We start from the raw sequence: 19,704 nt of genomic DNA on the forward strand, positions 1-19,704 counted from the left end.
ACCTATCGGTTCGAGATCCATGTTGATTTTAATTTTCAGCATTTAATTTCTTGTTATCAACCTCTGAGTTCAAGATCGAAGTTGATTTTAATTTTCAGCATTTAATTTCCTGTGATCAACCTTTGCGTTCAAGATCCAAGTTGATTTTAATTTTCAGTATTTAATTCCTTAATATCAACATATGGGTTCAAGATCCAAGTTGATTTTAATTTTTTGCGCTTACTTTCCCGTCATCCAACTCTGGGTTCAAGATCCAAGTTGATTTTAATTTTCAGCATTTAATTTCTTATTATCAACCTCTGGGTTCAAGATCTAAGTTTATTTTAATTTTCTGTATTTAATTTCCTGTTATTAACCTCTAGGTTCAAGATCCAAGTTGATTTTAATTTTTAGCATTTAATTTCCCGTCATCAACCTGTCGGTTCAAGATCCAAGTTGATTTTAATTTTCATTATTTAATTTCTTGTTATCAACCTCTGGGTTAAAGATCCAAGTTAATTTTAATTTTCAGTATTTAATTCCTTGTTATCAATTTCTGGGTTCAAGATCCAAGTTAATTTTAATTTTCAGCGTTTAATTTCCCCTCATCAACCTTTAGGTTAAAGATCCAAGTTGATTTTAATTTTCAGCATTTAATTCCCATCATCAACCTTTGGGTTCAGGATCCAAATTGATTTTAATTTTTAGCATTTAATTTCCCATCATTAAGCTCAGGGTTTAAGATCCAAGTTGATTTTAATTTTCAGCATTTAATTTCCTATTATCATCTTCTGGATTTAAGATCTAAGTTGATTTTAATTTTCTACGTTTAATTCCTTGTTATCAACCCTGGGTTCAAGATCCAAGTTGATTTTAATTTTCAGCGTTTAATTTCCCGTCATCAACCTCTGGGTTCAAGATCCAAGTTGATTTTAATTTTCAGCATTTAATTCCTTGTTATCGACCTCTAGGTTCAAGATCCAAGTTGATTTTAATTTTCAGTGTTTAATTCCTTGTTATTAACCTCTGGGTTTAATATCCAAGTTGATTTTAATTTTCAGCATTTAATTTCCCATCATCAGCCTCTGGTTTCAAGATTTAAGTTGAATTTAATTTTCAGCTTTTAATTTCCTATTATCAACCTCTGGATTCAAGATTCAAGTTGATTTTAATTTTCAGCATTTAATTCCTTGTTATTAACCTCTGGGTTCAAGATCCAAGTTGATTTTAATTTTCAGCATTTAATTTCACGTCATCAACCTCTGGGTTGAAGATCTAAGTTGATTCTAATTTTCAGCATTTAATTCCCGTCATCAACCTCTGAGTTCAAGATCCAAGTTGATTTTAATTTTCAGCATTTAATTTTCCGTCATCAACCTCTGGGTTCAAGATTTAAGTTAATTTTAATTTTCAGTATTTAATTTCCCGTCATCAATCTCTGGGTTCAAGATCTAAGTTGATTTTAATTTTCAGCATTTAATTTTCAATCATCAACCTTTGGGTTCAAGATCCTAGTTGATTTTAATTTTCAACATTTTATTTCCAATCATCTACGTCTGGGTTCAAGAACCTAGTTGAATTTAATTTTTAGCATTTAATTTCCTGTTATAAACCTCTGGGTTCAAGATCCAAGTTGATTTTAATTCTCAGTATTTAATTTTTCGTTATCAACCTCTAGGTTCAAGATCCAAGTTGATTTTAATTTTCAGTATTTAATTCCTTTTTATCAACCTCTGGGTTCAAGATCCAAGTTGATTTTAATTTTCAACATTTAATTTTTTGTTATCAACCTCTAGGTTCAAAATCCAAATTGATTTTAATTTTCAGTGTTTAATTCCTTGTTATCAATCTCTGGGTTCAAGATCCAAGTTGATTTTAATTTTCAGCGTTTAATTTCCCGTCGTCAACCTCTGGGTTTAAGATCTAAGTTGATTTTAATTTTCGGCATTTAATTCCTTGTTATCAACTTCTGGGTTCAAGTTCCAAGTTTATTTTAATTTTCAGCTTTTAATTCCCTGTCCTCAACCTCTGGGTTTAAGATCCAAGTTGATTTTAATTTTCAGCATTTAATTCCCATCATCAACCTCTGGGTTCAATATCCAAGTTGACTTTAATTTTCAGCTTTTAATTTCCCGTCATCAACCTCTGGGTCCAATATCCATGTTGATTTTAATTTTCAGCATTTAATTTCCCGTCATCAACCTCTGGGTCCAAGATCCATGTTGATTTTAATTTTCTGTGTTTAATTTCCCGTTATCAACCTCTGGGCTCTGATCCAAGTTAATTTTAATTTTCAGCTTTTAATTCCTTATTATCAACCTCTGGGTTCAAGATCCAAGTTGATTTTAATTTTCAGCATTTAATTTCTAGTCATCAAGCTCTGGGTTCAAGATCCAAGTTGATTTTAATTTTAAGCATTTAATTTTCTGTTATCAACCTCTGGGTTCAAGATCCAAGTTGATTTTAATTTTCAGCATTTAATTCCTTATTATCAACCTCTGGGTTCAAGATCCAAGTTGATTTTAATTTTCAACATTTAATTTCCTATTATCAACCTCTAGATTCAAGATCCAAGTTGATTTTAATTTTCAGCATTTAATTCCTTGTTATTAACCTCTGGGTTCAAGATCCAAGTTGATTTTAATTTTCAGCGTTTAATTTCCCGTCATCAACCTCTGGGTTGAAGATCCAAGTTGATTCTAATTTTCAGCATTTAATTCCCGTCATCAACGTCTGAGTTCAAGATCCAAGTTGATTTTAATTTTCAGCATTTAATTTTCCATCATCAACCTCTGGGTTCAAGATCTAAGTTAATTTTAATTTTCAGTATTTAATTTCCCGTCATTAACCTCTGGGTTCAAGATCCAAGTTGATTTTAATTTTCAGCATTTAATTTTCAATCATCAACCTTTGGGTTCAAGATCCTAGTTGATTTTAATTTTCAGCATTTAGTTTCCAATCATCAACCTCTGGGTTCAAGAACCTATTTGATTTTTTTTTTTAGCATGTAATTTCCTGTTATCAACCTCTGGGTTGAAGGTCCAAGTTGATTTTAATTCTCAGCATTTAATTTTTCGTTATCAACCTCTAGGTTCAAGATCCAAGTTGATTTTAATTTTCAGGATTTAATTCCTTTTTATCAACCTCTAGGTTCAAGATCCAAGATGATTTTAATTTTCAATATTTAATTTCCTGTTATCAACCTCTAGGTTCAAGATCCAAGTTGATTTTAATTTTCAGTGTTTAATTCCTTGTTATCAATCTCTGGGTTCAAGATCCAAGTTGATTTTAATTTTCAGCGTTTAATTTCCCGTCATCAACCTCTGGGTTTAAGATATAAGTTGATTTTAATTTTCAGCATTTAATTTGTTGTTATCAACCTCTGGGTTCAAGTTCCAAGTTGATTTTAATTTTCAGCTTTTAATTTCCTGTCCTCAACCTCTGGGTTTAAGATCCAAGTTGATTTTAATTTTCAGCATTTAATTTCCCGTCATCAACCTCTGGGTTTAAGATCTAAGTTGATTTTAATTTTCAGCATTTAATTCGTTGTTATCAACCTCTGGGTTCAAGTTCCAAGTTGATTTTAATTTTCAGCTTTTAATTTCCTGTCCTCAACCTCTGGGTTTAAGATCCAAGTTGATTTTAATTTTCAGCATTTAATTTCCCGTCATCAACCTCTGGGTTCAAGATCCAAGTTGACTTTAATTTTCAGCTTTTAATTTCCCGTCATCAACCTCTGGGTCCAAGATCCATGTTGATTTTAATTTTCAGCATTTAATTTCCCGTCATCAACCTCTGGGTTGAAGATCCAAGTTGATTTTAATTTTCTGCGTTTAATTTCCCGTTATCAACCTCTGGGCTGTGATCCAAGTTAATTTTAATTTTCAGCTTTTAATTCCTTATTATCAACCTCTGGGTTCAAGATCCAAGTTGATTTTAATTTTCAGCATTTAATTTCTAGTCATCAAGCTCTGGGTTCAAGATCCAAGTTGATTTTAATTTTAAGCATTTAATTTTCTGTTATCAACCTCTGGGTTCAAGATCCAAGTTGATTTTAATTTTCAGCATTTAATTCCTTATTATCAACCTCTGGGTTCAAGATCCAAAAATGATTTTAATTTTCAGCGTTTAATTTTCAGTCATCAACTTCTGGATTCAAGATCCAAGTTGATTTTAATTTTGAGCATTTAATTCCTTGTTATCATCCTCTAGGTTCAAGATCCAAGTTGATTTTAATTTTCGGCATTTAATTTCCCGTCATCATCCTTTGGGTTCAAGATCCAAGTTGATTTTGATTTTCAGCCTTTAATTTCCTGCTATCGACCTCGGGATTCTAATATCCCAGCCACCCAAAATATGGTTCTGAATCTTTACATGATTCTTATACAAGAGAATTTCATTCTCTTTAATAGAAATTATTTAAATAGGTGTAGCTGTAGACACCATATTTTGGTCGACCTTCAAATGCAAGGTTCTTTTAAAATTGAAACTTCATTATGTTATCCGTTCTCGACCAATGACCTGATCACAAGTAGCTTTTCCAAACTCACCAATGGCTTGTCTCTGGAATAAATCGATATCACGTTCAACTTAGATTGCTTTCTGATCCCTTGGTCTTTATCCGATGAGTTCGAATCAATGTTGGATCTCTGAACCATCCAATCTTGCCTGCTGTTGTTCTCTGATCTCTCTATGTACAAATACCGCAAAATTCCATCTAAATAGTTTTGTGATTAGGTATCTCGCTTGAATTGCTCAGATATTCCTCAAACTAAGTTAAGGTTTTATTCGATCCCTAAATAATAATTCCGACCTTAAATAGTTCAAGTCATTTTCAAATCTTTACAATTCCAATGTTCTAATTTTTCATTCGATATTTGGTCATGGCTATGTCTTATCTCATGTTCACGTGTAATGTTTTTCCGATCTCTTGGAGTAGTTTGATATTTTATGATTAATAACTGGTCTCTAGTTTAATGTTCAGCTGCATTCAATCGATTAAGTACTCAGGCAATTTGGTTTGGATGCTTTTCGATCTTATCAAGAAATTAAACATAAAAAGACTTCGATTCATTTCAAAATAAAATTGTACAAGTCATTCAACAGGAGGGTCTCCCCTAACCTATTCTCCGAGTATATTATCAGTTTTATCATCCTCTCTCTCTCTCTCAGGCTCCTCTTCATTCTCTTCTTCACCTCTAGGGACAAGATCCACCATCCAGGAAAAGTCTTCCTCAGGATAGCGCCTCACGAGCTAGGCTAGAAGATCGCCATGAGCATTCACATAAGCACCAGCTTCTCCCACCATGGCCTCTTCTTCTTTCACTTTGATCTCCTCGGTAAGGTGAGTGACATTGGCAGTTCAACAGGCCCAAGCATCTTCAAGTTCCCACTCTAGTTCAGTTATCCTATCCTCATAAGATTTCTTCTGACATTCTATCTCGGCGATGTAGTCCTAAGCATATGAAAGTTGGGTTTTGGCGGAATCTGCATCCTGGACCGCCTTCAGAATTTCTTGTCTCAAGAGATGAGCCTTTTCTCTAATTATATGTTGATTCATAAGGCTCTCTACGCTCAAGCTCATCGTCTGAGTCAGGAGGTCGTCAATACTTTCCGGAGTCAATCTATTTCGATCTTTCAGAAAACAGATGGTGGCACCCAAGACCTTGGCCAAGCCAAGATTCCCCCAAACCGAGTGATTTTTCTGTAGGGAGTGGATGAGGACTTGGACACCACAAGAGAGTGTCCTCACAGTAGGTTGGGAAGACCCTCCTTCAGCACCTAGGCGAGCTCCCTTTTTCACTTACGACTCTCCTTCGCGCTCTCGCCTCTCGCCATACCTACACAGAAAATAAGTTAGTGAGATCACCAAAGTCAGGAGACTGAAGATTTAGGTTGTACCGATCTCGGGACCAAGGTTAGAGAGCTACAACGCATAATCCTCATGGGTGATCATTTGCATTAGCCACCACTTCAATTCGGCCATAACCGCATCCAAACATGAATACTTGTGAGTGGCCGCTTGATCCTTCAATTTCTTTACCATGGCATCCTCATCTTTATTTAGGGTGATCTTCTTTGGAACTGAAGGAACTAGGTACTGCTAATTGCGCAGGATACCCTCAAAGCCATTCAAGACCTTACTCCTTAATATGAAGAATCGATTTTTCTAACTTTTCAATGAAGAAGGGAGATTGGTGAAAAGCCCACAGTGCGGCTTGGCTTGGAAAAACCAATACTTGTCTTCCTTCCTCTGAGTAAGCCTATGCAACTCAGCGAAAACCTTTACCGTAGGCTTGAGCTTTTTAGCTCGGCATAAGCCTCTAAAAGCCACCAGAGTCCGCCAAGAGTTCAGGTGCACTTCCGCAACACAGACATGATGAAGCTTTAGAGCGGCTCTAAAGAATTCATTCAAGGGGAACTGAAGCTCGGCCTTCAATTGCTCTTCATATACCATGATCATGCCGTTTTCTTTAAAGAAATGATCAGCTCGGAGATCGCCATGACATCTGATAAGCTCAAAGGAGTCAGTTCGAAGGTTGTATTCTTGACTAATGGACTATAGATCGGTCTCCTTGAGGACTTACGGTAACTCGTTTATGGAGAACGAAAGTGAAACCAATCAAGAAAAGATCAAAACCTTTACCGGAGTATGAATTGGCGCCTGAAAACTCTAAAAAATAAGAGGGAGTGTCGAAGTCGCTAGGGGAAGGTCTGAAAATGGCATAAGGGAACAAATGGCTAACCTCCCCTCTATTTATACCCGCCTGAGCATTAAATGCTCACGAAGTCCCGAGTGACGCATCAATTAGTGGAATCGGGCCGCCTCAATGACACGTTAAAAGAAGGTTTCAGAAACATAGTAAAAAGGTCAGATAAATGAGATCGGTCAACGAAGGTTATCAGATTGAATAAGTTTTCGAACCGACGGATCGGCAAATGGCGATTCGTCTAAGGATCAGATCGGGCACATTTATCAGAGATTGAAAAAATAACCAATGCAATAATAATACAAAAACATTCAAGTAAAATTTCTTTTCATTTTCAAAAGGTCAGATTACATTATTTGGGCAATCTCAAAAGGTCAGATTACATCATTTGGGCAATCTCAAAAGTTCTGATTACATCATTTGGGCGATCTCTCAAAATCAGCACTGCATTCTACCTAACTTAAGACTACTCCGAAGCACAGAATGCTGACCTATGTCAAAGCCTAGTCTTGTGGCTGAATCAAAAGATGTGTTTGATGAGAAAGCCAGTAATAAATACTAGGCAGGTGTACAGCTCAGATGGGGTGACTATGACTTTCATGATATTAAGCTGCGTCATTATTGATGTCATCGACCAGAACCGAGCTGCAATCAGGACCCTCGAGATAGTAAGGAGCCAAGTGAGCTTCAAGAGGCGGTCACCATTATTAAGATTGAAATTAGTAGTCCTTTTGTCAAAGATCAATCTACGAGCCATGCCGATGGGCCGACCCGAGATCGGCGTGGTAGTTAGTTTCAACCTTGATCAGTTGATTAGTCTAGTTCCCTTACCATCATCGGATGACACCCTCATGAACCTCTGATCCCCGGAGTTGCTCATTTTTATGAGATGAATAAAGAAAGCATTTGGAAAAAGATTAAAGTGGTTGTAATGAGAAGAATTCTTACCGAAAAAGCCAAGAATTGAGGAATGAAACATTAAAGATTCACTAGAGAAAGTTGTGAGTATGCAAAGGAAAATCCCTCGGCATATATATAGGGCCCCGACATTTATTGCATATAGAACTCAAAGCAGACGCATTGGTAACTGAAGAATTTATTGCTTTGACTAATACAAGTTAAATGGAGAGGAAAGATCAGGAATAAGAGAGATCGAGAAGTAAGAAGGGACCCGATGCAAGAGATAGAGATCGGAATAATAACCCTAAAATGGGTAAGTCATAATGGGAAGATCGGAAAAGTGAGGGACGACCCATAACATTAGAGAACTCAGGGAGTTGAATAACTTCTAATCATGACCCTTAATTAGTTCCCTTCACCATCGGATCCGAGTTAGTTAAAGCATTGCAGGCATGATTTGATCCTCGCTACACATCTCATTTGTAAGGACACACTCTTAGCCGCCAGATTCCAAATGGTTAAAGTAGGCCAGTACATCTCGACCTACACCATTGATTATAATTGTAAGGATGGATTTGGAGCCTTTGGATCAAATGCAGACGGCAGATTTGGCACTTTTTGTTACCAACCTTTGGATCCATTTTATAAGGCAAGCCCTTTGAATGTTGGATCAAGGGGCGAAAGGACAGAAATTCTGAATGAAATCCCAACCCTCAATTTTGATTCTCTTTAATTCCCAGATATCAAATTTTTTCCTTTTGAATCTAGGCCTTCCGTCTCCTCTTAATGTAATCTTGACCCTCCACTTTGGGCACCCATTCCCTATAAATACCTGCATGCAATACTGTAGAAAAGAGGGTGGCGATCATCATGAAAAAATAAAACTCTGAACTTTGACTTAGCCTTATTACTTGTCATTCTAAGCTCTCAATGTTTTGAGAAACTTATGAAACCAGTTTTCTGGAGTATCTCATTCAAAAGAGCTTTAAACCCTGTGACTCTCATTTTCAGTATCTGTGTATCACCCAGCAAGCTCAACTTCACTCCACTTCATCCCCATCACCTCGGGTCAGCTCAAGTTTTTCAGCCGTCTCAGTCTTCAGCTCCCTAAGCTTTGCTGACACCGGTGTTGGCTCCCCATCATCCCAACTTTTTACAGGTAAGCGTCTAACCTGTCGTGTATTGAATATCCTCGATTCATTTTCTTAAGTTTTTTTTAAAGTATCTAGTTACATTGAGCCTTAGAATAGGTTGTCTCGGCTCATAATCACCATCTTTATCTTTTTTTTTTATCATTAGTAAAGTTCATTTTAATCTTCACCTCATTTTTATTCCCCTCGAAAACGAATGTTTGAGCCATCGGCGACTCGTAAATACTCTAAAGAGTATACGTAGAAGTACTAACACAGTAGTTTTTAGTCTAAATAAATGAAAACAAGTGAAACTCGAGTAGTTATAGAAAGGATCAAAATAGGCCGAAGGGGTCGCAATGAAAAAATAAGTTACGAGATAGGGTCTTAGAGCCAGCCTAGGCGATAAGACAATGGATCGAAAATCTAGACAAAGTTCAGACCCCGACCAAGCGACCAAAAGGGACGGAGTCTGAAACCAAAGAGTTCAGATAAAGCAATCATGCGGAAGATCGGTAAGGAGTTCGGCTCAACGCCCACCATCAAGTTATAAAATCCCACAGATCAGGAAAAGCCTTTCACAAGGGTTTCCAGTGTCTTTGGTAATTCTTTCCAATATGAAAGGGATCGAGAGAGAGCCCTTACCCGAATCCCTAGCTTAGAATTCTAATAAAACACTGTTCTTATAAACATGGGAGATTGGGCAAGAGTTCTTACTCGAGTTCTCATTAACTCTTGATAAAATATATTAAGAGATCGGGAGAAAGTTCTTACCTAAATTCTCAGCTTAAACTTTTAACGAAATATATTAAGAGTTCAAGAGAGAGTTCTTACCCGAGTTCTCAGTAACTTTTAATAAAATATATTAAGAGATCGGGAGAGAGTTCTTACCCGAATTCTCAGCTTAAATTTTTAATGAAAAATATTAAGAGTTCGGGAGAGAGTTCTTACCCGAGTTCTCAGTCTGAATTTTAATAAAATATATTAAGAGATTGGAGGAGAGTTCTTACCTAAGTTCTCAATCTAAATTTTAATAAAATATATTAAGGAAATGGGAGAGAGTTCTTACCCTAGTTCTCAGCTTAAATCTTTAATAAAATATACTAAGAGATCGGGAGAGAGTTCTTACCCGAGTCCTCAGCTTAAATCTTTAATATATTAAGAGATCGGGAGAGAGTTCTTTCCTGCATTCTCAACTAAAACTCTAATAAAATTTTTCAGATGAGAAGAGAATCCTTTCCCCTTCTAATCCTAATACTTTTGTTACAAAACTCTCAACACGTTCTAAATAACAGGTCTACGGGAGAGTTCTTTCAAAGTATCTTGAATATTATGTTGAGGCCTGATGGAGAGTCCTCCTCAAGGCACTCATATTTATAAGGCAAAAATTCCCTCTGAAAATATCACAACTTCGGTATTCATATTAATCCTCAAAATACCTATTACACAACACCTATTCACTGAAGGGTCATCTCATGTACTCGTGTTCTTGGGCAACCCGTAATAGTGAAATATCAAACATTCCTTTTATCCATACAAAGGATTAACATCATCATTCTAACCCCCAAATTATTAATTTCAATTTATAAAGAGCACAACATTAAATCTGCTTACCCTCGTTGAAGGATGAGGTGGGGTGCCTAACACCTTTCCTACTCGTATATGGACCCCGAACCTTAAATCTATGTTTTCAAAGTGGTCTTTAAATTGTTCTTGCAAACGATTTTCTTTAATTTCCCTTAAAATTAAAGTGGCGACTCCTCACTTTTTTCACTTCGGTGAGAATCGTCCGGCAATCGCAAAGTCCTTGCGACAATTATTATTATTATTATTATTATTATTATTATTATTATTATTATTATTATTATTATTAATGTTTTATTTAAATTTAATTTAAATGTATTACAGTGTTGTGGAGTTAATTAAAGAATGAAAGGAATCTAATTGAAGAACTTACAAAAGTTTAAGGGTTTAAGATGCAATTAGAAAAAATTTTCAAAAAATCAAAAGAACCCAAAACCCTTCCCTCCACCCTGGGGCTGTACCTAGAACCCAACCATCTTCCCCCTCCACCACGCACAGCCCCTCACCTTTTTTGCCTTTCTTTTCCTTCAGGCAGATGTCGTCCCATCTTTGATTAGCCCCTCCGATCATCTCCCCTATCTCTGGCGCTTCATCTAATCCATATAGATGCGATAAGCCAACTCCTTTCATTCTTAGTTAATCGAGTTAGTTAGTAGGTTAAGGTGTAAACAGCATTGCCATTTCTTATTTCTATATATAGTCAAGTGGTTTGAAACCATTCTGTATTCTATATCAGTCTAGTCTAATAAGGTAAGATTTATAGTCTTAGTACCCATTCTGAACGCCATCTATTTTCAAGCAATAAGATGCCTTTCATTGTCAACAGGGGAATGACCCTTATTATTGAGCATGAATGACCTCTTTTCCTTCTACTTAGGTCTGCTTCAATGAGTCCCACTACTTCATGGGGTGAAAGGGCCTCCAAGAAAAGATGGATAGTTACCATACATCATAAAAAAGCCCTAAAACCTGTTGAGGGAATGAAAGAGAAAACTTGTAACACCCCTATATGCATAGTCCTGTGCAAATCATTATTCCAGTGATCGGTGTCTGTCCGGACAGCTAGGATGTCTGGAACTACACTTAAATGATAGTGAACAGACATAAAATGATGAAATACATGATAAGAAAATACAAGAAAAATAAAAGAGATGAAATGTGATTAGGTTAAACGTGCCAGAATCGTAGCGATGGGTGACTGCATTGGAAAGTTATTGTGGAGATAATTGCCGACCCCAAGACCATCAGGAACCCTGGGAAATATTTTCGGGGCCTAATTAAAGGTCTAATGAGATGTAATTAACATTAAAAAGGTCAAAGAAAAATTAGTAAGTCAGTATAAATGAAAAACAAAAATAAAAGGAATCGGAGGATCAAGGATCAAATCGGTGTTACTGAAAAACTTGAAATACAACCCGAAAAGGGGCATTTTAGTCATTTGACACCTAGAGTGGACTTTTGACCTAAATTTCCATTAAAAATGAATGGTAGTAAATTTTGAAAATCACATGAAAAATGAATGGAGAGGTGAAATGTAAATAAGGAAAATGGGGGTATAAATTGAGATAATTAAAACTTTAATTATAATAATATTAACTTAAGGTTAGTGAGACTTAGTGGAGGTATTTAAATGCTTAAGTGGATAGCCATTTCCACTTTAATTCACTCATCTTCAACCTCACACTCACCCTTGCCGAATTCAAGCTCACTCCATTCTCCAATGGCCGGCCACCGTGCATGAGTTCCTTCATCCATCTTCAAGCCATCATTTCTTCTAAGTTTCTTCATTAAAGATGGTCTACACAACTTGGGAAAGAGATTGGCAGCAAGAAGGAAAGGATTTGACGAGTTTTTAACAAGCTTCAAAAGAAGTAAATGCCTATTTCCTCTCCCTTTCTTCATAAATCTTAGTCCTAGTGTTGAGATAAGTTGATTTGTTAAAGAAATTGAAGAATTTATTGAGTAATTGGTCAACTCCATTTTCGGCAGCCATGGAAGTATAAGGTACTTGATTTATTTTTATGTGAAATTAATGGAAATTAAGGTTAATTAAAGTAAATTGATGTATTAGTGAGTTAATTTCATGTTTTTTATGTGTTTGGGTATTGAATTGGGGAATTGAAGGAAGTGGTAAAAATTTGAGCAATTAGTGAATTTTTTACAGCCTTGATGAACCAAGAAAAGTGTTGGATTTTATGAAATTGCTTGATGAATTCTGATACTAAGGGATTAATGGAAGTGTATGTAAATTATTCTTTGAAAACTATGTGTAATTGTTAGGTATTTTAGGTATATTGTGTTGATGTAATTAAGGTTGTATTTGGTGTATTGAGAAATTGTATAAACTGTCTAAAATGACCATGTTGAGATGTGATAAATGATTTTAGTGCCTTATAAAGGTGAAGTAAGTAGGATGTGTAATGGTTGTGTATTTGATGAAGTGTATAAGGGCAGTATACAATTGAGCTAATAATCTGATTTGTGTGACCCCAATTGATATGAGGCCAATTGAAGGTAAAACTAGACTCAATATGGGCCAACTTTCATGTAGAAACATTGCCAAAATTCTACCCAGAAAGTGACCTAAAAAGTGACCAAATCCGGATTGCCTAAAATGTGAACCCAGAATTTGACCATATGAACAATAATCAGTATTTTGCCATAACTCATTCAAAACAGGTCCAAAAGACCTAAAATTTATACTGTTGGAAAGCTTAGACATAGGGCTACAACTTTGGTAGAGACCACAAAACCCAAAAATGCCATTAAGCAAGTCAATTTGATTGCCCAAGTTGGGTTACAAAATCTGCCAGAGTTGAATTGATCTAAAAAAATGACCTAAAACTTGCAATGTGAAAGCAATCTGTCTAGCATTAGTAAAATGACTATAACTTGGTCCAGAAAACTCCAAATGACATGAAATCAGTGCTAAAATTTCAATAAGACACAGACCTATAAAATTAGTAATTTGACCAAAACCCAGAAATCAAGGCAACTAGGTCAATTAATTAGGTCAAGCTAGCATACCAATTCTGGAAAATGCATAATTGACCAATGAATCCAGAATATTGTTGAAAGGTGCCATACCATTCTGGAAAGCTAAGAAACAAAACTAAAATATTGCTTTAGACACTCTCCTCAAATTATGAATGCAAGAAGTCTGAATTATAGGTCAAAGTTTCTGACCTAATTGAGGACTATGCCAATATAAGACCTTTGAATTCAGCCCAATAAGTTGACCATAAGTAATTCTACAAGACTTGAAAAATTGCAACTAAAATTTTTGAGTAACCTTTAGACATAGGACAACAAATCCTATGAAGAATGCTAAGCCTAAATGTTACTACAAGCTATCCAAATAAATTGGTTAAATTCCATACCAAAATTGCCTAGTAAGGAAACTAAAATTCAGATTTGACCTAGTTATGGTTAATTGACCATAACTTGAGTTATACAATGCCAAATGGAGTGATTCAAAAAGGCAATTAAAGAAGACACATTAAGAAATAGTTTGATGAAGAGAATTTTGTTAAATTCTCACTATAACATTAGTCCAATGGATAGTAATCATTGGCCATGAATCTGAAATTTTAAAATAACATACACTGAGCTTTGAAATATGATTTGCAATTAAGGCCAACATGAGTTAAACTCAAATTGAGGGATCATAGTGCAACTAGAATTAATATATCTACTAAGTGTGGAAAGTCAACATTTATGTTTGACTAGTAACTCCATAACCCTAAATACAAGAATTCAACTTATAAGATCTAATAGGTAAATTTAGTATGCAAAAATGAAATTATTAGAATTAATTATTAGAAATGGTTTGAATGGATACTGAAACACTTCAAAATTATTTGTTTCAGTTGGAAAGGGATCTTCGAAGAAAGAAAGAAAATTGGATTAAATCAAGTCAACAAAGGAGGTTTGTGTACAACTAACTCTTTTTGTTATTTTTCACTTTCAAATTGATTTGAATAAGTTCATTGTATGATTTATGATTTTGTTGTGTTGAGAACTTTAACTTATTGAATGAAATTGTATAAATTAAATATAAATTTTCTTATGCATTTAAGGATTTATTGCATAGTTTTGAGAATTGTAAATTTTGAGTTTGATGTGTTGCTAACCTTGAGCATGAATTTATAATGATTAAATATGTTAATGGTTTGTAAACACTTTTGTAAATAGAAATTGTTTTGAATAAGATTTGAAACCACAGTTAACATGACAATATGTTTTGTATTCTCATTAGCTTGTCTAGTGAGATATCTCCTCCACTAGATGGGGTGAGTCCCTTCCTCTCTGGCTTGCCAGTTGAGGAAGAGTTTGGATAAGTACTCATATATACTAGCTAGTCTTTGTTCCTCCCTTTTAGCCTCGATTATTGGGAGAGTTTGAGATGTCATGGTGTACAACATGACATCTATTATGAAATTCTATGTCATGGGTCCAACTATGTGAATTGTTGGCAACGCCCTTTAAATTATGCATAATTGGATAAATTGTGATCGAAATAAATAACTTGTCAGTGATTCAAAAATATTGTATTGCTTCATGATTTAAAAGAAATGTAGATAAATAGTTACTATTTGATCAAAATGTTATTCAAATGAATAATTTGCATGATTAAAAATATTAATTTTTGGATTTCATGAATTTTGAAGAATTTAGAAATTTTAAATTTTTATTTGTTATGAGTTGTCAAAGCATAACTTGTATTAAGTTTTAAATTATTAGTTTGTGCACCACTGAGTTTACCACTCAGCGATATCTTTGTATGCTATCGCAGGTGAAAGAAAATATAGAGCAGCTGAGTGAGATTACTTGAAGACGCAGTGAGACTATCTTTGGGTATATCATAGGTATACCCTTGTACATTAGATTTTGATGTAATTCTGTAATTATATATATGTAATTTCATTCGAGCAGTTGTATCAACTCTTTTATAATATATTTTTGGAATGTAATCAAATACAAATTACGGTAATATTATCTTGATATTTTATTTACTTATAAAGTTTTATACTACTAAATTTTTAATACTCCCATGAATGTAAATGTTAATTTTGTTACCTTAATGAGAAGTTTCAATGTTTGATTTTATTTAAACTGTGTATTGGGTTGTTTATGCTGATTTGTAAAATGAAATTAAATAATGGAGTTGTGGTTGAAAAAATATATTGTGAATGTTTTTCTTTTCAGGTTTGGAAGAACTGTTTTCTCAAAATACAGACAGTACTCTGCCGAAATTTTTGTAAAAATTACGAGAATTTTAAATATTCAAAAAATTTGATTTATGACTTAATGTCAAATAAAGGTTTTTAATATTTGTGAAAATTTTACCCACCACTTTCAAAATGAACGAAAATTGTTTTAAAATCCCTTGTAGTATATTTAATGAGTTATCGGTAGGCGAAGTACGGTAATTCATTAGGTGTACTACGGGATCATGTTATGCCTTACGGATGGATAGGGTGTGACATGTTTAGTGGTATCAGAGCAAATTTTAAAGTAAATTTTGAATTGTGAATTTGAATTATTTTTTCAATAAATACAACTGCTCAAATGTTTGATACATATAGTACATTTACATCATAAATATGAACTAATGGAGAGAAATCTCCTTGTGTTGGTTGTACAGGAAATAGAAAATCCTGTGAAAAGATATGGAACAGAAGGATGAGACAATAGAACAGTCTGTGACAGCAGAAGTACAAGGTGAGGCCCCAGCTCCTCAAAGTGTCGGAGGCCCGACTGTACTAGCCCCACCTATACAATTTACCACACAAATGGCCTAGCAAATGGCCACTTTCTTTCAACAAATAGCTGATAATCTGTCAGTCCAAGCCCAAGTACAAACTCAACTCCCACAAGGGCAACATGAAATAGAGAAGAGTAAGAAACCTAGTGGTCAGAGCTCGAATAGTAATGTAGGGAAGAGAAAAGAATTTGAGGAACCCCGAACTCATGGATATGACAGAGGTGGATTTTCAAGGTAAAAGCAATCGAGAACCAGTCAGCAAAGAATCAGAAGTTCCTATCCTATATGTATCTATAATGTATGTGGCAAATTACATGGGGGCATTTGTCGTGAGGCCACTGGAGCCTGCTACAAATGTGGTGGAATAGGGCATTACGCTCGAGATTGTACTAGCACACGTCGATTTATGCCACATACTACACCAGAGGAATTAGTCCAAGGTTCTAATTTTAGAGGCTCATTAATAGTCAGTAGGAGTAGAGGTAGAAGTAGAGACAACACTTCGGATAATCCTAGCACAATGGACCAGCCCGAGCAGAGGAATACACTAGAAAGAGTGTACACCATGCATCGAGGGGAAGAAGCAGAGACTTCATATGTAGTTGTCAGTAAGTTTTTAACTTTTGAAAGGAATAATTATGTACTATTTGATTTCGGCTCTACTTATTTATATGCTAATGCTAGAATTATATGTTATACTGTTATTCCCTTGCATGGAAATAAATTTTGATGTGTTACTAATTAGTCTATTAGGATAAGAACTACGATAATAAGCGTGACTAGAATTAGTTTTGGAAGAGTTTGTCAGCGAAAAATATTTGCTAGCATACAATAAATTATAAAGCTAATTAGTGAGCCTACTTAATATAAGGCAAGAGGACCTAAAAGTAAATTACAATAATAGAATTGCTCTAGATGAGGGCAAAGATATTACTGTTAGTAATTGTCAATGGATATTGTAATCAGAATAAGTTTCGGATATTAGTGAATTCAAAAAGGATAAAATATAGGAAAGTATGATCTATTGGAATGTATCGTAGTAACTATGCAATGTTCTTGATGTTTGTGCTGTAAGCTACATATTACAGTACTGACTTGAGATCATTGTGTAGAGCTACGTAGTACTCGATAGTGCACTAAGATAAGGATGGTTGCAAACGGCATCTGTTTTGATAGAATAATGCCAGGATAGAATTTTATTATTGGAAATGAATTTGAAAATCCTACTTAGGGATTTAAAACTCTAAAATTAGAATATTGAGAGGTTATAGTTATAAGATAGCTAGAGTCATTAACTCAGTTATCTAATCTAAACTACGATACGTCAGGAATTGGTCTAAGGCTAAAGATTTTGTATAGTCATACATTAAAGATAACATTGATAGGATAAGGTCATCTAGTCTCGGATATAGGGTTATAATTATTTTGGTATTATTATAGATTTTTCACCTAAAGTTTAGTGAAAAATAGTATTATAATAGTATAACAGTGAGGCACAGAGGAAAATTTTGTTCCCCTGAATGAGATAGGATGATAATTATAATTTACAAAATGATTGCGAAATAATGTTCTAATTAAGACAAGGATAAGATAAGAATAATTATCCAGGTATTTCTTAGAAAGAGCACAATTCTATTGTGCGAACCATAATGACTAGATTATGATTGGTACATGACAAGAGAAAAAGGACAGTTCTATAGACTCCCTTCTTAAGATATTAAAGAATACGTTATAGTCTAGTATAAGAGGAAGTAATGATTGCAAATTAGTGAAAAATAAGCTATAGAAAATCGATAGATAAAAGAGTTGTGAAAGTGAAAAATTGAATAGTTGGTTCAAATGTAACAAAGAAATGTTACGAATATCAGTGAGAGTACGAACTAGAATGGTTAGAGGACCAAATCAAAGTAATATTAAAGTATAGCGGATTTATTAGGGATAATAAGAGGTGCTAAACTTTGACTCGACAGTCGAGTCAAGGAAGGATGAAGATGGTAAAAAGGAATGACATCAAGAAAAATATTTATGTTATAAAAGCACAAATATCAAAATACGTTAAATAAAAGCAAACAAGATGGTGTAAAATGGCACATAGGTCTAGATTCAAAATAAGTGACAAGATAAGATAACAGTTATGAATCTATGGCAAATGATAGATAAGTAATTCTAATACAACCACAATGATCATTCAATAAGGAAACATGAATCAAAATATTAAATAGAACAATAGTAAGAGAAGATTAGTATTATACACACAAATTAAACGTTGTATTAGATTGTTAGAAGTCTTACATAGACTCAAAGATAAGAAGATTGTAAGAGAGAAAAACTAAGTTCTCACTTCATAGGATTATATGAGGTCTGAGAAAGAGTGGATCCATCAACACATAGAATTGCTTACCTCTAAAATTTAAAGGAATTCAAATTTAACTTATGACAGAAGCTCATAAAGAACTTGGCACACGAGATGAGCAATCGATATGTAAATATTATTGGCTAAACTGCTACAGACCATCATTCAGATTATGAGGCTACATGGAAATGTGAGAGAGACATAAGAAAACAACACATACGAATGATTAAGGACTGACAATGGGCAAAATTTCGAGGTCAAAATTTCTTTTAAGAGGGGGAGAATTGTAATACCCCTATATGCATAGTCCTGTGCAAATCATTATTTCGGTGACTGGTGTTTGTCCGGATAGCTAGGATGTCTGAAACTACACTTAAATGATAGTGAAGAGACATAAAATGATGAAATATATGATAAGAAAATACAAGAAAAATAAAAGAGATGAAATGCAATTAGGTTAAACGTGCCAGAATCATAGCAATAGGTGACTGCATCAAGAAGTTACGGCGGAGACAATTGCAGACCCCAGAACCACAGGGAACCCTGGGAAATATTTTCAGGACCTAATTAAAGGTCTACTGAGGTATAATTAACATTAAAAATGTCAAAAAAAAAATAGTAAGTCAGTATAAATGAAAAAAAAAAATAAAAGGAATCGGAGGATCAAGGAACAAATCATTGTTACCGAAAAACTTAAAATACAACCCGAAGAGGGGCATTTTAGTCATTTGACACCTAGGATTGACTTTTGACCTAAATGTTCATTAAAAATAAGTGGTAGTAAATTTTGAAAATCACATGAAAAATGAATGGAGAGGTGAAATGTAAATAAGAAAAAATAGGGGTATAAATTGAGATGATTAAAACTTTAATTATAATAATATTAACTTAAGGTTAATGGGACTTAGTGGAGGTATTTAAATGCTTAAGTGGACAGCCATTTCGACTTTAATTCACTCATCTTCAACCTCACACTCACCCTTGCTGAATTCAAGCTCACTCCATTCTCCCATGGTCGGCCACCATGCATGAGTTCCTTCATCCATCTTCAAGCCACCATTTCTTCTAAGTTTCTTCATTAAAGTTGGTTTACACAACTTGGAAAAGAGATTGGCAGTAAGAAGGAAGGGATTTGATGAGTTTTTAACAAGCTTCAAAAGTGGTAAATGCCTATTTCCCCTCCTTTTCTTCATAAATCTTAGTCCTAGTGTTGAGATAAGTTGATTTGTTGAAGAAATTGAAGAATTTATTGAGTAATTGGTGAACTCCATTTTCAACAGC

This window comes from Hevea brasiliensis, chromosome 4, assembly GCF_030052815.1.
Source record: "Hevea brasiliensis isolate MT/VB/25A 57/8 chromosome 4, ASM3005281v1, whole genome shotgun sequence".
Lineage (NCBI taxonomy): Eukaryota > Viridiplantae > Streptophyta > Magnoliopsida > Malpighiales > Euphorbiaceae > Hevea > Hevea brasiliensis.